This window comes from Microtus oregoni, unplaced genomic scaffold, assembly GCF_018167655.1.
Source record: "Microtus oregoni isolate MIOR12 unplaced genomic scaffold, Mior012 000013F_ref0000133, whole genome shotgun sequence".
Lineage (NCBI taxonomy): Eukaryota > Metazoa > Chordata > Mammalia > Rodentia > Cricetidae > Microtus > Microtus oregoni.
In genome coordinates this window covers 8,454,747-8,477,728 of record NW_024543072.1, presented here as the reverse complement: position 1 = coordinate 8,477,728, position 22,982 = coordinate 8,454,747, and the positions used below count along the sequence as shown (strand labels likewise).

The window sequence follows — 22,982 nt, the reverse complement described above, 5'->3', positions numbered from 1 at the left end:
ATCCCTGATCAGCTTGGTTCTGCCTGGTGAGTCTTGATTCTAGGTCAGGTGGGGTAGGCAGGAGGGACGTGGCAGCGGTATTTCTTGTGTACCCCAAGCAGTCTGCCTGCTTCCCGTTGGGCCTCTGGGTGTTAGCAGAACCAGGAAGGCGATAGATCCTATGCTATGCCTAAAAGGGAGACAAGTGGAAGGGCCCTTGTCCCTTCCCAAATCCTGATGACTTCTGGAAGCCTCTTTGGTCCCCCGTTACCTCCCAAGCCACTAGAAACCCAGTGGTCACGGCTGTGCGCAGTCTAGTGGGTTGGGCAGGGATTTTATGTGTTGGGTGCTGACTTCTGCAGGGAATTCCCTGGGGCCGCCTGAGAACACTAGAGGGCTGTAGCTGGTGAATAAAAAGCACACATGCCCAAAGTAGCCTCAACTCCTGCAGAGAAACCTTTTCCCTGCAAACACCGAGGAAGCCTTGAGTTCATGGTGAAGGCCTGGGGGACCCCTGGTCAAGCAAGGTACCCAGGTTTCTCAGGTTACACGGAAGGTGGGAATGCTGCGTGGTAATTCACGCGTTGTTCATGGCGGTGCTACGCAAACCAACCATCTCAGAGGGAGACAAAAGAGGGTGTATGACTAAGAGGCCTCCTGTGGGGAGCAGGATGATGCACCCCCAGAGGAGCAGGCCCTGTAGCAATAAAGAGACTTGTTACAGACTTAGAAGGACTGCTAATGGTTCCTCTGGACTGACACGCTTCCCACTCAAAAGCCCACCCTCTTCAGTGGTACAGGGTAACAAGCTGGGTTACCACCACACAGCTTGGCTTACAGACCCTCTGCCTAGATATCCAGGGGCTTCCAGACCTTGGTGAGCCACCAACAGATCTCAAAAGGATGCTTCAGTGCAAAGTGCCAGAGGCCTTAAGGAGCCCAAGGTGTAGACTCCTAGCTCAGGCCTCAGGAAGGAAATGAAAGTGGCTGCCAGCACTTGCGTACTTCCTCCACAGCTGGGACATGAGCTGGGGCTTCCCACTAGGCAGTCAACAGTGTCAGCCCTGTGGCCTTATACCAGGGTATTAGGCCAAAGCATACTGTCACTCTCCCCCACACCATCTCAGCCTGTCCAGTTATGGTGGCCGCTCAGAAGGAAGGGATGGCACCTCTACAGGGCACAGACAAGATGCCACCTGCAGTACAGAACAGGAAAACGAGGCCCAGAGAAGGCTGTGGGCAAGGCAGGTGGAGAAAGAATACTATCTCCCAGGCGTGGGAACAGCCACTTTCAGAACTATAGCAGAGACTTGAGCCAAGCTGTCATTTACTGCGCAGCTACTCTATTCCAGACACAGAGCTCAGTGCGCCACCACCCCATGGCCCACTGCAACCCGCCAGCCAGGCTGCACAGCTGTTTTATTGATCAGAAGACAAAAAAGCCTGATGTTAAGTGACTTACCAAAAGTCACCCAGGAAACTACAGATGTGGGTTTCATAATTACTTCTTAACATGGCTTGGGAAAACCCTGGGTGACCCTGTTTTAAAAGACCTGTGTGCAGTAGGTTGGTGGCGGCAGCGGTGGTAGTAGCGATAGGGTGGGGGTGAGGCAGGCAGGTTCTATCTTGTGAGTCCATCTGAGGCAGATCCTACCTCCTGCAGACCTCAAAGACCTCTTCAAGAGCTCTCAGTGACTTTAAGCATCACAGTGCCCAGCAGAACTCCCTGCCTTTCTGAGCTGTTGTTCCTACACCATTCAGTATGGTGCCCACCAAGAACTTCAAAGACTGAGGAACTGAAAATCCGAAATTATCTAATTTTAACTAATACGTTTAAATAACACGTGCTGGGCATGGTGGCTGATGCCTGAGGCCAGCCTGGGCTAGAGAGTAAAGTACTGCCTCAAAAAAGTAATCCCTGAATTAAAAAAAAAAACACAACTAATAGGCATAGGCAGCTACTGATATTACATGGGATATGTGTAATAAATCTTGGAAGGCGAGGACCCCAAGAAAGCCAAAGACTCCTTACAATGTATACCACATTGGTATCTTGGCACCCTGACTTTAGGTCAAGAACCCAGATATATGTACATACATTCTCCATATATAATGAGTCCGCTAACTTTCTTTTTTTGTTTTGTTTTGTTTTTAGACAAGGTCCCTGTTAACCTAGACCAGCATCGAAGTCACAGCAGTCCTCTTGGCACTGCAGGATTTCAGGCCTCTCATTATTCCCTGCATGACCACCTCTGTCATCACCAGCCTGTGCTCTGGGTTCCTAGGCTGATCACGTAGCGCGTCTAGGAGGCACCAAGCATAGACAACCCTCATGCATAACTTTTGTCTCCCCTCACCAGCAAGCAAGGGGACGCCCTGTGGGTGTGATCACAGGCTGACAAGTCTAACCTTTTGGCATTGTGACACAACCCTGTCGTTAGAAAGTTTTCACCTGAACACCGGATAATCAAATCTCAATCAATCTCTCTCTCTCTCTCTCTCTCTCTCTCTCTCTCTCTCTCTCTCTCACACACACACACACACACACACACACAAACACACAAATTAACAAGAATGTTTCTGAAGGCTTTAAGTATATTTTTGTGCCGCATGCAACTGCGGGTGCTGGGGACCAGAGGGAGCTTCCTGGGTGGTGGCATTTGATCCACCTCGACCCAGCAGAACTGAGAGGAGATGAAAGAAGGTCCCAGCTCTGGTCTGATCCTAGCATAGCAGAAGGTGTCAAGTGTCACTCAGCATCCCACGGATCTGGTCCTTTGCTTACTATGTGTCAATTACCAATACACAGAAGACCAAGTGCAGGAGCTTAGCTTGTGAGTGGAGGTCGTGGATACAGCTTCCAGCATTGCAAAGAGAAGAAAAAGGAATGGGGGGGGGGAGGGAAGGAGGAAGGAAGGAGAGGAGTAAACGAGGAAGAGAGAAATAAGGAAGAGATTAAAGTAGAAAGGAAAGGAAGGGAGAGAGGAAGGAAGAGAGGTAGAGGGAGGGAGGACAAAAGGGAGGAAGAAGGAAAAGCAGGCAGGCCTTGGGGGCTGCTCTTTCCTCTTTGAAAGATGCCCCCCATTTTTCAAATGAATAAGTAAGGATGAAACCCATGTTACAGAATGTTCTCTGCACGCGGTGATTCCACTAATCGGATGACAAACTCTTGGGAGACAGACAAGGTCCAATAAGTCATGAGGTGCCTTAGGCTCTGACCCTAGGGACAGGGATTATATCCTGGGCCACAAAGGGTGTGAAAAGCCCTGGAAGTGTTCTCTTTCACCTGTCCCCTGCAGCCCCAGTCTCCAGGAAATGCCCTCATTGGATTAGAATTTCACAGACCTGCCGGGAAGGTACAGGGGCTGCGTGTCTACAAACAGGACCAATATTCTTACTCTCTCACCCCACTCCTGTCCTCTCTCCAGGAGAGTGCAGAGATCTGCCTGGGGAGATCTGGACAAGTTCCAGCGAGTTTCCAAAGCTCTGGGGGCAGCAGAGCACTGCTTTTGACCCACACCATGACAACTGCAAAAACAGGGTCGGCTTTGACTTTGTCAGCAGAAGCGAAGCCATCCCCACTGCAGGATGCGAACCTCCCCTCTTCCAAGCAGATTCACACCTGCAGCTCAGCAGCACCCTTGCTTCTGGCAACTGTAGTTCCAGGGGTACTCAAATGTGCTCTGGGTGACAGCTTCAACAATGAACCACTCAGCCTCTGCTGCAACTTCTGGTCCACCTACCGCCCCTTCTACTCCAGCACCACACCTCAAGACACAACCAGCCATGTGACATTTAGTCTCCTGCTCACTCATTTCTGGGAAACTTAAGAGCGACCCAGTCCCAAAGTCACCATTTCCTCCTCCCTGCCACAGCGCCAGCGCACAGACAGGACAGAAAAGCCCTCTCAGAACCCCCAGCCCCGCCCCACCCCAAGGTGACTTGCCAAAGGTCACACACTAACGTAGACACCAGCGCTACAGATACTATTATTGGAAGGCTGGGCCTGAGGAATTTTGTTATCCTGAACAGTGTCTGAAGTATGTGGGGAGCTCATTCCAGCTAAAAGCAATTGTGGAGGGGCCGCAGGCTCAGAGGCAGGGCTGTCCTGGACAAGCCCCCCCCCCCCCCCCAGTAGCCCCTAGTTCTATTTGGTATGGACCACATACAGGAGGCAGCACTGGTTGCTGATCTAGGCTAGGTCCTCCCCTCTGCCACAAGGCTATAGAAAACCCACAGGCTCATAGATGGCTCGGGAGAAGCCCAGAGTGGGTTTCTGGCAGAAGTCAGGGACACAGTTGGGCTACTGTGAGCAGAAAATAAACCGAACCCCTTGAACTGCCTGGGTGACCATTGATAGACAAGCCTAGTCCCCAGATCCTTACATACTGCTGATGGGGCAGGGCTCCCTGAATCCCCTTGGAGGGGCCCACATCCAGTGAGATGTAGGACAAGTGGGGGTCTTGTTAACAGGGCTGCAACCTGAGCGTGCAAACAAAGCCCTTGCCATCTTTCCTACTCCCCTAGATGGGTCTGGAAAACTCCCTTTCAGGTGTGCAGAAAAGCACCCCTTCAGCTAGTCCAGGGCCTGAGGACATAGAGACACCTACTGCTGGGAGGTGGGGGGCTCAGGCCACAGGGACAAGGCCGCAGGCCATCAGGGTACTTTGAATGAAGCAAGAAAGAAAGCAGCAGGGCTTGGTCCAAATGTTAGCCTCCAGCTCTCAGTGAGGAAACCATGAAGACCAGGTAAGGGAGGGCCCTCACTCTATTCCAGGCCTGCCCTGCTATGACCTTGGTCCCTTGTCCCTGGCAGTGGCTCTTGTCTGTCCTTTCTGGCCTAGAAGTAGTTATTGCTCAGGAGTTACTTGGGAAGCTGGATGTGCTTGGAGGGTGGGGGCCTTGTTTTTCCCTGAGCATGGTCCCCTGAGAGGCGGCTGCTGTTTGAAGGCCCTGGAGAGTTTCCCAGGCAGCTGAGGCTTCTGGGGAGTGCCAGGGCAAGCATAGCCCAGTGGGTATGCTGTGATACCAGGAGTAGCAGGCCCTGGTGAAGGACAGCGAGGGGCATGCTGGCCCATTTGCCAGGTGTTCCCCCTCCCTCCAGGGGGCTCTGCAGGCTTTCCTCTCTCTGTTGTGGCTCGAAGCAGTCAGGCTACCTGCCCAGTGATGAGTCCCTTCTCTTGTGGAGAAGTAGGCCTCTCCTGGGGGAACCAAAGCCATATCCAGCAAGGTAAACACCTCCTGGGCCCAGAGTATCTTTCCCTCCCCTTCCAGCCCTGCCAGCTCCAAACTGCCTGTTACAAGAGCAGCCTGATTGATAGATGACTTCACAGAGCCTGACGCCTTGCCGGCACCATGACAGTCCTCAGGGAGGTCTGAGGCTGCTCCTGGGATGGCTGCCCATCGGTGCCCCCTGGCTGACCTCTGTTATACAGCAGAGTGTAGGTGACCAGGGACTCACACCCTCCAGCAAAATTTAACCCCAGTGTTAACTGGGAGCACTGGCTAGTCTCTGCCTGCCCCACACAGCGGCCACCATGACTCAAAACATTAAGAACACAGAAAGGTCTATCTAACGCTCTGTCACTGTCACAGGGTGGGCTCATCTCATTTGCTTAGTCCCCACCCAGCACTTCCACTGGAACTTTCTGCCACTAGAAAGCTGTTTTTATAATCCAAGCTACCCAGTAAAGTGGCCACTAGCTCTGAGTGCCTATCGAACATCTGAAGTGAAGCTAGTGCCAGCAAGAAAATGACCTGAGCTAGCTCAGTCAGTATTCAGTGCTTGCCTGGTGTGGACAAAACACTGGGTTAAGGACTGGTGTGACAAATCAAACTGGGTCTGGTGACACATGCCTATAGAACACCCAAGAGGAAAACAGGAGAACTAAACAAATATTACTTTTACTCTTCAATCACTTTAACCTTAAAAGCAGCCCTATGTGTGGTTAGTGCGGCCACCATACTGGATGTAGTTTTCCACTGAGCTCAGCAGCCATCCCTCATGGGGGTGACCCAACAAAGGCCACTCAGGAAGATGGGTCTTAGTCTGAGCACCTAAGCTCAGCCTAGGGACTCATCTTAGACCTCCTAGGATCTGAATACGGCTGGGTGTTCAGTAGGTGCTCAGCCCATGCAGACAGGTGCGGAAGTACTCTTCCAAGCCTGCTGTGGGCTCTGCATGTTCATACACTCGCTCAGCAGTCACTGAGTATCCATCTACTCACTGCCAAGCACTGTGGTGGGCAGTGGAGTGTAAGGAACCCATAGTTCTTGTCTTTAAGAAGCTTCATCATGAATTGAAGGTATTACTCCAGTAGGAGTTATGCTGGTTTTCTTCCACTCCCTACTGGGCTGGGCTGGGCACATTATTCCCTCCACAGCTGACATGGGACTTCTTTCTGAAGTGCACGGGGCTGTGAGGGGAAGTGCTTATGGCTGAGGGAGGCTGTACAGGGGAGAGCAAGAGCAAGCAGCACTAGGAAGCAGGCCTCAAACTCTGTGCAGGCGGTTGCTTCCGGTACAGTCTCAGATTCTCACCAAAGCTTTGCTGTTTGGTGGTTTCTCACTAAGGAAGTCTAGGGTAAAAATAGCCCTGAAGGGACTCCATTCCAGCTACTTACAGGGTAGTCACTGCCTGGTTAAGACGTTTAAAAAAGGAGGAACAGACTTACTATAAGTCATATAGACCTTAAATCTCAATACACTGTGCAGTGGGAGATGAGCTTTGAATCCAGAGCCTCTGAAATGGAGAAGACTCTCACACCATTTGGGTTTCCCAGTGACGAGGCTATGTTCACTCACTCCCTGGCCCAATTCCTGGCCTATTCTCAAGGATGGGCTATTGAGAAACACTGGTACCAACACTTTGGCAGTTGCCTCACAAAACCTTCCTCTGAACCACCTGCTGTGTCCAGGCCCATTGGTTGTTAAGCCTGATGGTGAAGGGCAGGGCACCGTGACCCCCCACTGTAATCCCTGATGCTGCTCTGAAGCCCATCTAAGGAATACTGTCTGCCCTCCTCGTCTTACTGCAGCTGGCTTCCAGGTGAACCAGGAACTGGGACTTATCTATGTGCTGGGCATCAACATTAAAGCCTGGGGGACCTCTGGCAGGTGCTTCTCAGCCCCTGCAGTGTTCTGGGAAACCTCTCTCCAAGGTCTTGTAAAAGATCTTCAGTCGGATGCCAGCCACCCTACCCACCACAGAAAGGCCCTTCTAGTGCAAGACAGATTCTCCTTCGCCGCCTCTACCTACCACCACCACTAGCAGCAGCAGGGGCAGCTTTTCCAGCAAACACTTGCCAGAAGTCTGCTGTGCACCCATCACCTCTGGGAAGAGAGTCCTGTAGCGATGGGAGCCCCCAGCTGTCTTCAGCATTAAGGATTCATTCTGATAAACGAGTAGCTTTAAGTTAAAACCCTTAGCCACTGCCTCCACCAAAGGCTTCTGGACTAATTCTTATTTTTGAAAAGGGAACCTACCAGGGATGGAACCTTGTAAAATGTCTGCTGGAGAACCAACACTTCACCTTTAGGAAAGAGGCGTGGGGAGCACTCTTTTTGGTCCCCCACCTACCGTCTCCTCCAGAGGAGGAAGCAAGGCCTCCTCTGTGGGTGCACAAAATGGGCCTTGTGCACGCTAAAGCCACTCTCATGGCCAAGCCTCAGGCTGACACCATGCAGCACACGGTGCTACCCACAATGCACCGGCTCTCCTCTGTCACACACATGCACGCACACTCACACCCGCGCCCGGAGGGAGCCAGGGCCCGGCCCGCGGGCGCCCCGAGCCGACCCCTCTAGCCCCACACTCACCTAGAAGTTGTACAGCCCGCGGTCCCGCCCTGGCGCGCCGAGAGGCTGGAGTCCAGCCCGGGGCGACCGCAGTGTGCTACTCCGGGCAGGGATCAGCCGGCGCCGAACAAAGGCTGCGAGCAGGCAGCGGGCGCCGCCTGCATCCCCGCTCCGCGCCGGGGCGGCAGCGGTGGCGGCGGCGGCGCGGGGGCCCCGGGCAGCAACGGCGCCCGCTCGCTCCGCGCTGCCCGCTCCGGGGGCGCTCCGACTCCCGCGCTCCCGCTCGCTGCCGCCCGCCACCGCCGCCGCTGTCCGGCTACCGCACCGCACACATCAATTATTCATCGCCCGTCTCCAGCTTCCCGGGCGAAGCCAATCACAGGCGGAGGCTCCGCTAATGGGGCCGCCGCCGCCGAGGAAGCAGCCAGCCGCGCGCCCGGGTGCAAGCGACAGCCCTCCGGGGACGGGGATGGGGACCGGGGGCGCGCGGGGGGGCGGGGACGCACCGGGCGCGCAGGAGAAACTTCCCACGGCCCGCCGCGCTGCGCTGCGCTCCTGGACCCCGCAGGCGTGACCACCCAGCCTGCGTGCCGCCGCGTGGGGCAGGGGCTCGGAGGAAGCCGGGCGCGCCGCGGCGGCGCGGGGTGGAGGGAGGAGGGGAGAGAGGAGGAGCGCGGGAGGACGATGAAAGGCGAGCGGCCTTGCCTTGGCGTCTCGGGGGAGCCCTCCCCGCCCCGCGAGCCTCGAGCCCGCACCCCCGCCCCGCAGCCCGCACTCACTCGCGTGCGCAGCCCGCCGGCCCAGCCACTTCACTGTGAGGGAACGCTAGTGACTGGGGATCCGAGGCAGCTCACATTTCAAACTTGGCAGGGGTGGTGCTGGTGCACGCCGCCGCCTGAGAGAACGCACGACCCGACGAGTGGCGCTCCAGCCTCCGGGCGGGGGCGGCGACCGGGCCCCTCTCCCTCCCCCGCCTACGCAATTAATTGGAAGCAACACTTGTACGAGTGGGGCTTCTGGAGCGCTGTCGCCCGAGGGGGCCTCCGGGAAGGCGCTGGCGGTGGGTGACTTCGGGTGCCTCTCGCCCCCGCCGGCGAATCTTCCCAAGTGGTCATGCTAATGAGGGTCCGCGGCGAGGCCCGGGTGGGGGAAGGGGCGGGGCAGGCTGGGGACGTCCAGTTAGTTGCAACCTGGGTTTAAAAGGTTTTCTGAACAGGTTAGTGGGGGTGGAGAAGGGCTGGTAGCTTGGCAACTTACTCCCCCGGCACAGGGGTCCCTATCGCCCCTGGGATTTCCCGAACGCGGGGCCCAAGGTAGGGTGAACTGGTGCGTGTAAGCTCTGGTCCCCGACTTCGGGGAGTTCCTGTGCCGGGCAGCTGTAGGGAAGCCGGGGGCGGCTGCTGTGCACAGCCCCGCCCCCGCTCCCGAAGCAGCCGCCTTCCTGACACTGCATCCAGTGGCGGCCGCGGCCTCTTCCAGCCAGTCAGCAGCAAGGGTTTCTGGCTTTCCACATCAGCTTGCCCTTCCCACTCCTCTGCCCCTTAGGCACCCCTGAAAGCCATTAGCTGCACCGCCTAAAAAGATAAGCTCCCCTCCCTCCTTCGAGGGCTCTAACCACCTAGATCACTCGCTAGGGAGAAACTGTTTTATAGCCCCCCTTGGTCCCTCCCACTCGCAAGTGAAAGTTGTTTGAATGAGCTCCTAACTGCCCCAATTAGGAAAGTAGGAAAGGCCGGTCACTCACCCCCAAGAAAGGCAGCCAAAAGCGGCTTTTAAATTTTCTGCATCTGGACACCGATCTCGCCGGCATGGGGGATTGACGCCCTTTGCCTTTGAGGGTCGTTCTTATGGCACAAGTCCCTTCAGTATGAGCTCTCGACTAGCCTCTAAGCGTTCCTGCTTGACTTGCTGCCTGCCACGGAAGTGGCAAGACAAATCACTTTTCTAGATATCATGCTCTTGCCCCTTGTTTGACACAAGTCGTTAGCAGGCTCTAATCCCACCCACTGCCACTTGAAATATCACTTTCAGGATGGCATTTGGAAATGCAGTTGTCATAGACTTTCTCTCCCAGGAGCTGGTTAAATAGATTAATTCCTACTTCATAACTGGCTTTCTTTTTGCACAAGGACCAGCTTCTGCAAGTGAGATTAATTGGCATCTCCTTACTGGAAGGGCCATCCTCAGGGCAGTGAGGGAATGGACTTCTCTCTATTGTGCACATATTTCAGGTGCGGCTCACTCTCATCTCCTCCTGTGTTGAAATGGTTTCTTTGGGGATATTCATTTACTCACTGGGATATTTACTGCGACTCCCCCTTTCACGCAGCCCCAAGAGATTTGGGGCTCAAAGACTCTCCCTCCCATTGTTCCTACTACTCAGCATGGTCCACATTGCAGGAGCAAGCATGGCGACACACATCCCTAAAATTTACTTCCTTTCCGGTGTTAGGCTGACTTAGTCTTAATTAACCAGAATCCAAATACTAAAGCTCCTAAATAACCAGACCCCCTCCCTCCACTCCTCCTAAAGTTTTGTACAAGGTCAGTTTACAATTCTCAATAGATTCTTGTGGGCCTTTTCAGCTGCCAAGGGCACACACATATGGCAGCAGAATGCACTAACCTTAGACAGATAACCTCAGGACAGGAGAGATGGCTCAGAGGTTAAAAGCTTTACAGCTCTTGCAGAGACCTGCGTTCTGTTCCCAGCACCCATGTGTGGCCTCCGAGGGCACCAGGCACACAAGCGGAACAGAGGAACAGGCAGGCAAAAACCACTCATACGTAATACATACATATATAAATGAACATAATATTTTAAAGAAAGGTCATTTCTGTAGGTTGAGTGAGGATTCGGAACTGAGCAAAATTTACACCTTAGAGACAGGGATGTGGTGGTGGCAATCCTCTAGAAACTGTAACGACAGTCCCGCCATTGTTTTGCCACTAATGTCCCATCTTCCAGATCTCCTAGGGAACCACTTCAAAAGCACCAGAGTGGGGCCCAGAGAAAACAATTAATATTGCAAGATTCAGGGTTTTCCAAGGTAACCCAAAAAGTAAATACTCTTCACTAGCATATTTACATAATTAAGAAAACAAATTGTTTTCAAGCACCCATTCATCAGTCCAAACTGGCCCTTTTCATTTGCTAATTTCTAGGCTCTCGGCTCCGGAATCAAGTCCCTCTCGGCCCTCTTAGTTAGCTCTTTTTAGGATTGCCACTTAGAGTCTACAAAAATGCCGGCACTCCACACACTAAATTCTTTAGAAAGGCCTTCCCCAACTAGCTCCAAGTTCCAGCCAGCTCCACATCTCTAACTTCCAAAGATTTGCTCAAAAGCCTGGGGCCCACAGCCGCTGCTCCACCCATGGCTTGCCTTGATAAGGATCTACAGCAAAGAGGCCGCAGACAAAGGCATCCCGCGACTCCACTCTCTGGCGCTCAGCAGCTCTCAGAGTGACCTCGGCAAGTCGCCCCTTCCCCCCCCCCCCCCACGCCCCTGGGGGAATGACTTGGGAGGAAGAAGAAAGAAATAAAGAAAGAAAGGGCGAACTGTAGCCCCATGCTGTGGCTCCTTGATGAATGGCCGCCAGGCTCCGGAGGCCTGACACTGGATCAATAGCGGATGGCTTTTCTCGCGGGTGTCTGAACTCCTGCCGTGGGCCTTAGTGAAGAGGAGCCGCCAATAAACACAGTGCTGGGGCATGGCTGGCTGGCTGGCTCCGGAGAGGGGATGCTTTATCCTCTGCGTGCCTGTCAGGCAGAAGCCCACCTCTAAAAAACCCGGTAGAGAGGAGGGGTGGGAAGGGAGGTAATGAAGTCAGGATACCACTGACCAGCTCATCGATGAGGGGCGGGCCTCCTAGCATCAGTTCCAGTAACTAAGACACCTACCTGGGATGCAGGCCACTCCGGGATTAAAAGTGGTGCCAAGCTGGGTCATCCCCCACCCCCATATACAGCTTTTTTTTTTTTTCTAGTGGGAAGCCTAGAGACCCAAAGGCCACTAGGGAGTTAAGAAGGCAGGCAGGCAGGCAGGAAGTCAGGCACAAAGGTCTGGCACGAACAAGCCAAGCACCCAAGACCAGGGGAGGCAGAACTATGTTGCCATGATGTGGCCCAGATTCTGGGCACTGGGTTCTGAGCCCCAGAGATGGAGCAGATCTCTGACTCAGGCAGTTTGTGGATTCAGTGGGACTGAAAATCCTGATGACAGAGAGATGCCACTTTAGTGGGCTCGGACACTCAGTAGGAAGATATGGCCAACAGGCGAGCCCCAGGTATGTATACCTGTTCCTTGAGAAGCATGGAGAAGATCAAGGGGGGAGGAGCAGAAAGGAGCGCTGCTCTGAAGTCCCCATGCGCAGGGAATGAGTCACAGGACACCAGCCACACAGGCAGCTCAATTGCCTGAGGATCAACCGACAGCATTTGGTGTGAGTCACCTTCTGGGCCCTGCCTCTAGAAACCACCACTTCTGGGGTTTCTGTCTCCTTTTGCATGGTCAGGACACAAAGGACACATCCTTGCGCGATACTGTTTTCTCTGCCATTCTCCCTCAGTCCTGGTAAGTCCTTCCTAATCTTGGAGATGGAAGGCACAGGTAAGGTTTGGCTTGTGGCCAGTGCAGGTGTTGCTACAGGAGCCTAGAGGTTTGCCTACACCAGGGACACAGTGCAGGGTCACAAGGCTGGGTTCTCCCTTTATCCCCACTAATACCTGGCCATTGAATGCTTGTTGGTTGCTGTGTAGGCTCTAGCACTTTCTGAGCATTAACACACAGCATCCTTACTGTCCCTTTTGGTCGGGGGTTATATGCCACACAGAAGGCAAAATAAGGAAAGAAAGGCCAGGCAAAGTTTGGAAAGTACCTAAGCCTTAACACATCCTCTACATGCTACACGTTATCCTGTCCGACACGGGATGCCTAGACTCAGCATTGTCGGTAGTGAGCAGAACTCCTGTATTGCTCCTAGAACACCATATGACACATGAAGAAACAACTTAATGCTTTGTTTCTTTTGAAATCCAGCATTTGTATATTTCACCTACTTGCTGTTGGCAGGGACAGCTCCATCAAAGATAGGATGGGAAGGAGACCTCATTACCCCCTCCTCCCATCATAGTGTCCCCTGCCCTTCCTGGAATCGCCCCCAGCATGGTTCCTCATCCCAGCCCCAGGCAGCTTTTCTCAGAACCCTGCATTTGGCTTCTGCCCAAATCCTATAATCATTTCATTTTGAAAACAACACCAGCCCCTGCCCCTTACCTCCACTCAGCATGTACGAGAAACCCTACAATTTCCAGGTTATTGGAAATCCAGGAAAGCTGCCTGCATGGCTGGCAGTGGTGGGGGAGTAAGCTGGGGACTCATGAGCCGGCTCAGAATGGCCCTTGTAGTCTTTGGAAACTGCCTCTTCCTGACCTGCTCAGCTGGTAAGGGGGACTAAAGTCAGGCTCGATGCTTGTGAGGACCCCTCAGCAGGATTGATGCCAACGGAGAGAGCCTGATAAGCCAGGGTGCCCCCAGGGCTGGAGTGGAAGCTGGAAGAGTTGCTGTCTTCCTGAGCTCAGGAGGCAGAGGTTTAAGAACCAAGCACTGGACAAGACGGTTTGGCTTTCAGAATCTACTGGACAAATGGGTGAGAACACCCAAAAGCAGGTCTTAGTGAAGACTATCTTGAGAAGTCATGGTGTGTTGGTGAATTGTATGACTCCCCAAATGTTGATTAGCCCCGGAACATATGAAGGAAACCCTATTTAAAACAATCTTGGGCTGGGCGGTGGTGGCACACGCCTTTAATCCCAGCACTCAGGAGGCAGAGACAGGCAGATCTCTGTGAGTTCAAGACCAGTCTGGCCTACAGACTGAGTTCCAGGACAGGCTCCAAAGCTACAGAGAAACCTGTCTCGAAAAACAAAAAAATAAAGAACAGTCTTGGACTGGTAGGATGGCTCAGCCGTTAACGGCTAGGCTCACAACCAAAAATATAAGAAACAGAGTCTTTGCTGAAGATCAAGTTAAGATGAGGTCATGAGTGTGGGCCCTAGTCCAGCACGACTGGTGTCCTTGAGAAAACAGGACATTTAGATACAATAGTCAGACGGGTGTCCCTTCTTCAGGGAGGAGTAGGCAGGCTTTGGAGACTGCAGCAGCTTCAAAGTCCTATCTGAGGCACTTCTAGCAGCTTGGAGGGAGCCCAGGGCTGCCCCTTCATAGGCACCTGGCATGGCCCACACTTTGGTCTTGGGTCTTCTGGTCCCCAGAAATATGAGACAATTGATGCACAGCATAATGGTACCTGCTCTGGGGCCTTTATTGGTGGCAACCCATGAACATAAGGTGAGTCTTTTGAAATCTAAGTCACAGCCCATCAGGACTCCAGAGGCTTCAGCTAAGTCAGTCCTGATTATGACTCATGGTCGGGGTCTCAGCTCCCGTGGCCGGCCAGTCATTGCTCTGCTCTGGACCCACTTCCTCCTACTGCCTCTATTGACCCCGTGGCAGCCTCCAGACCCCCTTCCTGTTTCAGACACCGAAGTTTACCATCAGGACACTGCCATCTCTTGCAGGTTCTCCCTTCACAGGAGTGCCTTCCTTAGCCTTGCTCTCCTACACTACAACCCTTCCTGCCTCATCCTGAGGGTTTTAATGCTGTCTCTCTGGATGAAGGGCAAGCTTCGTCACCTGGGACTGCTGTCTGGTAGAAACTGTATTGACAGTTTCTAAAATATGCTCTACAAATCCTTAATAAATATTCTCCATATATAGGAGACCGAGAACAGCTGCCTGAATTAATGAGGGAGTGAAGAAATGAATGATGTACAGCTACTAATCCTAAGCTCCAGAGATCTGCATGTCCTGGCTACCTGTGTCTGCCTATCCAAGGACTAGGTAGCCAGCCAACTCTCTGGCAGAACACAAACTTATTTTCCAGGGAGGAAATCTGTTTGGACAGGAAGCTTAGGCTGGCTAACAAAGGGGCCGGGAAGTGGTGGGTGCATACCACATGAACCAGGCCTCTAATGAATCTTTTCCCATTGATTTCTAGAGTTGCCTCTGAAGGGAGGGGGCACAGAGGGAGTTCACATGTTCATGCCTTGGCAATCCTAGGGTTTTATTACTTCTCCCAAGACACAGCTCTGATGGAGGTTTCCAGATGGCTTCAGGCCTGGACCCATGCAAGATCACTGGAGCTGGAAAAGCAATTTCCTTTCCTGTCAGAGCAGTCTGTGTGTCTGTCTGTGAGGTTCAGAGAGGTGCAGCGGCTGCTTTCCATCACACAGCAAATCGGAAGCCAGGGGACGTTCTTCAGCCCTAGCTCTGTGAAGAATGGGGACTTCCCGGGCATGGTGGTGATTGGCTGCCACCCAGATGTGTAAGTTGAGGGGGTTGGGAGGGAATGACACAGGAGCTCCTGTTCTGGTAGGTTTAGTTTCTGAAGGCCTTGCTTCTTGGGAGTACTAGAGAAGGGGAGAGCAGGGGTTGTACAGTGGGGGAGCATGCCCTGACATCTCAGTGTTCTGGGCAGAAGTTTCAGAACTCGGCAGGCCCATGAGGTTTGCCAGGAATCTATCCCCTGGTGCGGCTCCCACTCTCCTCCCTCTGTCCTGGCTGCCTGTTTTTTTTTTTTTTCCCACAGTGGGTCAAGTGAGCCAGCAGTGTCTTCTTCTCCCAAGTGTGGTCCCACCTGTCCCCCACCTCCAGGGGCTTTGGACATGAGCAAACAGGCCACGTAGGAATGTCTGTCTGGGGAAACTCTGTAGCTGGCCGCCAGGGCAGGGCAAGGTGTGGGAGGCCCAGTGTTGAAATCAGGATCCTTGGAACTGCACTCAGTTGAGTAGTACATGCCTTCCAGGGAGAAAGTTCTGTTGCCTGCTGGGAGACCAAGGGCAGGTGACCATCTTTCTCTGGGTCCTGGTTTCCTTTCACTAGCAGGGAAGACAGCTGGTGTGGATTCTGTACCTCTCTTTCCCTAAGTACGGCTTGGTAAGCCTTAAGAGGCAGCAAGCCCATTGGGGTGACCTTGCTCAACTCCTAGGAAGGTGGCACTGGGCCCGGCAAGAGACCCAGTCACATCATTGAAGCTGCCTCTATTGTAAGAGACACACAATCTTCTTTGCCTCTCCATTTCTTGAAGCTTATTTATAAAGATCTAATTCTGTTAGACTAGGTACTCCATACAGGCAGGAGCTGTATCTGCTTTGTTCATTGGCACATCCCTGATGGTTTGTGCCTGGAACACAAAAGGTGCTTGACAAATGCTTATCGGATGACGAACGGAGAATCACTAACTTATTAGTTATTTTATTGTCTATATCCCACAATTGTCCCATAAATGATTATATATTATATATTATTTTAGGCTTAAAAGACAATCAACTTTTACTTTAGAATTAGTTAAAATCCGAACTAAAACTCCCAGCCCTCTCCCCTGCAAAAAGTGTTATATACCATATTCACAACCAGTAACTTGAGTATAAAGTATGAAACAACCTTTTATCACTGACTGACTGTCAGAGGACTGGCATACTGGTGACCTAATACAGTTAGGTGACCCAAGAGTGAGGTGTGTCCACTGGACATGATGGAGGTTTACCATCTATCCCTCCTGATATAGCTCGCTTCTACCCCAGCAGACTTCTGGTCCTTAAACTGTGTTTTCTGCCTCTGGCCCCAGCTCCATGGTGAGACTCCTAAAAGGCAAAGCTGACCATGTCGCTCATCTTGTCTAAACAGTGCCCTGGCTTCCTACAGTTGCCAGGACCAAGTCTAAGGTCCAGCTTCTGAGACTGGCATTCATAGCTTCAAAAGATGTCCTCAGCTTGGAGGGCTTTTGTCCGGTGCTTGCTATAGTGTTTGTGTGTATGGACCCTGGTTTGCCTATATTACTGGTGTTACTGGTCTTCCTACATACAGTCAACATGCTGGGCAGCAGCTAGGTGCCAACATGGAGTTGGGAAGAATTGGCCATGCAGGAGTGGCAGGACAGGGGAGCCTCAACCTCTGTCCACCTAGTTCTGGGATGTTCCAAGGGTGTAAGAGCCATGAGTCCCTGTCAGTAGCTTTGACTGTCAAAGAACCTCCATCTCTGGGCCACTGTGGTATGGGGGCACTATGATATGAGTGGTATCCCTCTAGAATGTTATGTGTTGACATCTGCTATCCAACAAGATTATGAAGAGGTGGGACCTTTGGGAGGCGAGGAGGTCATGATGGTTGCATCCTCAGGAAGATGATTTCCCTGATGAAGAGGCTTGGGGGAGCTGTCACTCCTCCTGCCAGGGAAGAATGCAGGAAGTAGGTGCCAGCAGATACCAAGGGCCATCCCCAGGCCCCTAGCTACTGTTGTTTAGATCTTGGATTTCCCAGTCTCTGTGTTGTGTGCTGTAAACTTCAGTTGTCACCCAGGTTGAAGGGTGCTGTTAGAGCACTTTGCATACTGCCTGCTTTGTGCTTTAGTTAACTCAGCTGGGATGTGCAGAGTGGGATCCAAGCTATTGCTCCTGAATGGTCTGGAGCATAGAGAGCCCACATCCACCTTGGGTTTCAGACAGACCTGGGAGCATGGTGTATAATTGAATTTGGCCTAATTAACTCATTGAGCTGAGGAACAACCATTACTGACAGAGCCCTGAGTGTCAGGGGTGACTAGATATCAGGAGCCAAGAGAAAACACCAGATCCTGCAAGCTCCCACACCCTCAGATCCCTTAACTCCCCAGATGCTAGGAGCCCCAGAGCTAGGCACTGCTCCTGTCATACCAAAGAAGACCAAAGCTCTAAGAGACGCAGCTCTTCTGTCTGCCCGGGATGCCCTTCCTCACCCTCCTCTCAGGGCAGCTTGGCTCTTTGGAGCTTTCCTCGGTCAGCCTTTCTAAGTTCTCATCTGTGAGGTGTTTTCACTGTCCTTTGTGGAAGCATCACTAGAGAGCTTGCTGTAGGGTGAAACCGGTGCTCACCTCACACACACTGTTTGCTGTGTCCAGCACAGAGTCAGGCACACAAGCCCGTAACACTGGAAGAGGCCCTGCTTCGAGGCCAAGAGCCAGGGGCTTCAGATATGAGCCCTCAGCTTGAAGTGAGGAAGAAGCTAGGATCAGGTTCAGGGTCCCACATTTGCAAAGAAAGAACTTCATGGCTTGAGCTTCAGTGCCCCCCTCTGCTGTGGTTAAGTGGAAGAACAGGCTAGCAAATCATCCAAAAGCAACTGGTGTACAGAAGTTCAGGTCTGATGGGACTGAGTCAACAGCCCACTGGCCTAGATCAGGAGGCAGCATTCCCATTCACCTCAACCTCTCCGGCTATCCATAGATTTCCAGGCACCCTCCTTCCTCCTTCAGGGTGTACCTGGATCTGAATTCTAGTACTGCCATTTGCTAGTGTGTGGGGGAGGGGATGTCCAGCAAGCCACTCAGCTCCCTGAGTCCCAGGAGAGGATGAGTGTGTCATTTTTGCCCGGCATCTACAGCATGGTGACGATTCAATAAAATCCGTCTCCTTAGACTGATTCGTCAGTGCATAAGCAGGGCAGCCCCTATCTGAAGTGCCTGGCACCAGAATCATCTCAGATTTCTGGGTTTAGGGTGGAGTAAAATCAGTGTATATACATATTCTGGGAAGGGGAGCCAAGTCTACTACTAAATGAATTTCCAAATAACAGACACCTTATGCAAATAGTCTGAAGGAAAATTTTAACAACACGGTGCACTTATTGTTAAAAGACGGGCTTATATAGACAAGGCTAACCTCAGGATATTGCTGAGGAAGGCTCTGAATTTCTTCTTTTCCCACCTCTATTGTTGAGTGCTGGATGGCAGATGTGTGCCACCGAGACTCATTTTATCCAGTGGTGGGGTTCAAAGCTAGGGCTTTGGGCATGTCAGTACTCCACCAACCAAGCCACATCCCCAGCCCTGTACTGTTGATTGTGGCATGTCTCATGGGATCGGGTGTGGAATTTTCCACCTACGAGTATTCAACAGCCAGGCATGGTGGTGTTGACCTGCAATTCTAGGACCTAGAGGGTGGTACCATGAAGAGTTCAAGACTAGCCTGGGCTATATGAGATCTCGTCTCAAAAAACTTCAAAAACAAACAACCCCCTCAAAACACTTGAGATTGTTAGCAGTGGCAGGGGGTGCCACAGTGACAGGCATTGTACAGTATCCGTTGGGCCCTATGAAGGTCAGGGATGCTGGGAAGACCATGTTCCACTCTTGGCTGGTCTCTTCTCAGATCAGATAGGCGTTGAGCCAGTGATCTCACGAACCCTCTGCACTCAGACACTCATGTCCGAGAGTAACAGGAGCAGGAAGCCGAGAGCCAACACTTATGCTCATTATGTCATCTCCAGCAACTCACTGCTGGAGGCCTGACCTACTTATCACCCAGGACTTCCTCTCTCACAAGGGATTCTTTTTAGTGGGTGGAGGACAGCGTCCTGTATCTGCTCTGTCTCAGTCAGTGGCAAACAAAACACCTCTTATTCCTACTACATCCTGTTCTCTCTTCCAAAAAACAAAACAAACCAACCAACCAAACAAACAAAAATCCCACCCAGGAGGGAGGGATCATAGCTCCCTTTCTTGATATACCAGAGGAGGCACAGAGTGGTCACCCTGGTTTTCTAAAGTCACACAGCAGCAAGGCTGAGGCTGTGTGCCAACGTAGAGTGAATGCTTAGTATGATGGAGGGCCTAGGTTTGAACTTCAGCACCAGGAAACAAAGCCACAACTCAAAAGCAGGCAAGCACATGGCAAACCTCAGGCAGCAGCCGTTGCTATCTCTAGATGGACACTCCTTGTCCCATCCTTGTGACTCAAATCATTTAAGCCCAATGCCTGCACACTGGTCACTGAGAGCCAACCACGCTGGACTGGTCAGGACATGGCATTAGATAACTGATGGCTGATTGCAAGAGAAATATCCACTTCCGTGTAGGAGTTCTGGGAGGGCCGTGTGCATGGCACGCTGCTGCTCCCTGCACAAGGATGCCCACTGCAGGGGCTGGTGTTCTGGTCCCCAGCCCACTTCTGGACCTCCATCTTTGGGTTACCTGCTTAGTATAGGAGTCCTACATAGAGCTAACAGAGCCCTTCTCAACCAAGGGCAGAGCCTGGGACCATAAGCTTAAAATCAAACTGTGGTCCAATCTGGGCACCAGTGCCCTGGGGCTCAGCATCCTACTTCCATATTCAAAGGGGGAGACTCTCTGCTCTTTTTTTTTCTCCATTTGGATACAAAAGTCAGACACAAGGTCCAGCCTCAGAAGTGGGGTATCTGATTCTTTTTCCGGGGATCACCTAGTTGTCTCTGTTGGCACAAGGGTACATAAGTGCTGCCTGGACATCCTCACCAAATTTCACAGCTGCTCATCGTCTTCCCCAGGACTAGAACTGTACCAGTCTCCTGTCTCTTCAGGGAAGGTAGGTTGTCTGCCCTCTCTCCCAAACCTGTCTGCACAGATATGCATCCTGGCCTCTGGGAGGGAGGGAGACATCTGGGGTACATCTGAAAGGGAGAGCAGGACCATGAAGAAACTCGAGGGAACAGGACTACTATATGCCAGCTATGTTACTTCTGTGGTTGAGGCATTCAGGAATGGGCAGAGCTAAATGGCAGCGGGCATCCTAGGGTTGTGCCTTAGAAAGAGGAACAAGATGCCACGGTGACTCCACGGTGGAACATAGCTGAGCCAGCAAGGCTAGGGCTGCAGAGAGCTGAGATCCCTGGGGGACAGGAAAAGACAAAGATGAGGAGAGAAGGAGCGGGGAGGAACAGAGGCAGAAAAGGCAATAGAGAATAAAAGAGGAAGGGGCATGGAAAGGAGGGAGAGAGGGAGGAAAGGGAGAGGTGGAGAATGCTCAGAAAGAAGCCGCGGGCTCCCAGGAAATGGAGCTTCCCTGGCAGCCCCAACATCAGAGCAGCACACCCTCGGAATGCAGTTGTCTAGTTCCGCCTTGATCTCGTCCCTCTCCAGCCATGTGGCCCTGAGCACAGGACTTTACTCCTGTGAGCCTCAGCTTCCTCATCCAGCAAAGGAAAGCATTCCATCATGAGCTGTTATGGTAGTGGGTAGTGCGGCAGAGGGCTGTGCTTCCCCACCCCCACACGGTCTCGTCCTCTGGCTCCAACCTCGTACAGTCAGCTTCTTGCTGGATGGCCAGCAGGAGCTTTTGACATGCCCCCTACGCTATCCTATCTGGGCCATGTGACTCTTCTGACATTGTAATCCTGCTAAGCATGCCCCTGCCTGGTCCCAGCGTGTGAGCTCTTTGAAGGTGCAGACAATCTCGAGGCACACAGGTGCTTATGTTGCAGGGGTGAATTCGGCTTATTTTCAATAGGCCGCGAGTTTCTGCTGACTATAATTACGAGGCAGTTCGAAAGGCAGGCTCCTAGTAATTCCTGTTTCCTGCTAGAGACAATAGTGTCTCCATTCCAAACAGGTGAGACTGGGTCCTCCGGAATTCCCTGCAAGGAGTCCAGCCCCTGGGCAGTGTTCCCCAGCTGGCCAGCCTCAACAAGCCTCCGTGTTCCAAGGAAGGTAATGAGGCATCTGGTAATGATAAGCCATTGGCCAGAGCTCTCCGGTTCTTACAGCAAAGGCAAATGACAAAGCCAAGGTGGGCCTGCTTCCTCTCAGCCACCTGCCTGGCTACCACCCTGTCCCCAGAGAGGGGATTATCACTATGCAGAGCTTCCACTGCAAAAACACAAACACCTGGTTGCCTGGGCAGCACCTTGCCAGGGTGACAGGATCCAGATGGTCCCTCGAGAGATAGCAGGGTTGCCACGGAAACAGAAGTGCTGCTGCTCTAGCTGAGAGACCTGGATTCTAGATGCACTGGACCCCAAGCTGAGAGAATTGAAGTGATTTTCATAAGGCTATGCCAGGAGGTTTCCAACCTAGACCACAGAGCAAAACTTTATAAATGGTCAGCATTCTGGTGTCCAGTGTGTTGGGAGATGCCACCTCCTGTGGCATCCTTTGTCCCTAAAGTATAGGACTGTAGAATGAGGCCAGGATCAGGTGTCAGGGCCAGCCTGACCTCTACCCTAGGTTGTCCCCACTTCGGTTTCTCATCCTGAGTTGCAACTATTTGATGAGCATTCCTGGCCCAGAAGTCAGGGATCCAAGGAAGGTCACTGGAAAGTAACCAAAGAAAGGCTAGGGCCCCCAGACCAGCATCCAGGTTCCAGTACCTAGCCTTTGAGCCACACTCTGTGCCCTCGGACTTGGGCAGTTCAACTGGATGAGAAAACCAAGTGCACTTCCTCCTTGGCAGTGACTGATCCCAGGGAGGGAGGGCGAAGAGGTGGGGCCAGGAACAGGAGAGATAACAATGTGCCTGGAGTCAGCAGGCCAAGGCCACACCCTCTTCCTTGCTGGCTTCTTCCTTTTGCTCTTTCTCTAAAAGGGGCCCTCTGTGCTGAGCCCCAGCCCCAGCCCTTCCACCATCCCCTCCCTGCCTTGTTATCAGCCTGTCAGCTTCCTGAGTCCCTGCAGTAGGCTGGGTGATTGCAAGGAGCAGCCCCAAGGTTGATAAAACACCCAGCTTAGCACCAGACTTCTCAATAAATTTTCTTCTCCCTCTTTCCAATCCTGAGTTCTTAGAACGCTGCTGGGAACACCTGTTGAGACAGAGTTCTTGCCTAGAGCACAGACCAGGCACTGCTGGCCCCATCCTGCCTTCCTCTGTCAGCTCTCTACTCTGCAACTTCCTCCCTCCCAAGCTGGGCTCGGCCTTTCTTCATGAGGGGAGGAGATACATACTAACTCCATGGAGACAACAGACCAGGCTTCTGGACTTGGGAGTCACAGAAGTCCCCACTCCTGTGCCTAGTATTTGGCCTGCTCCCCCCCCCCCCCCCCGCGCCTAAATGGGTTCAGCTAGCATGTTCCTTGCTTGCAACTGATGCAAACAGATCCCTTGCTCTTCAGACCCTAGTTTTTGGCTTCCCCTAGGGATGCTAGGTATCCCAGGAGACTGGGTGTCAGTGTGTTGGGTAAAATTGCCAACACACAGGCATCGCCAGGCACCAGGCTCTGTTTTAAGTTTGAATTGTTGGCACTGTTGAGAGTCCCTCCTCTCAGATACACAAAAAGGTTGGTAACTTTGCCAAGATGACACAGCTGGCAAGTAGGGGGCTAGGTGGCATTGAAGGCAGGCAGGCTGCTTCTGAGCCTGCATG

General features: G+C 52.6%; 1 protein-coding gene and 1 pseudogene across 6 annotated transcripts in view; both read right to left on the bottom strand.

Moving 5' to 3' along the window:
• The window catches only part of Zmiz1 (zinc finger MIZ-type containing 1), a 200,528-nt gene that overhangs the window by 52,157 nt on the left and 125,389 nt on the right, over positions 1-22,982 (bottom strand). The window contains exon 1 of one of the 6 annotated variants that reach the window (XM_041662300.1): positions 7,798-8,406. The exons of the other annotated variants lie outside the window; for them this stretch is intronic. The gene's annotated coding sequence lies outside the window, so the exon portion shown is untranslated. Of the gene's footprint in view, positions 1-7,797; positions 8,407-22,982 lie in introns of those variants that run through there. 6 annotated transcript variants of the gene reach the window in all.
• LOC121455328 lies at positions 9,030-12,307 on the bottom strand (annotated as a pseudogene).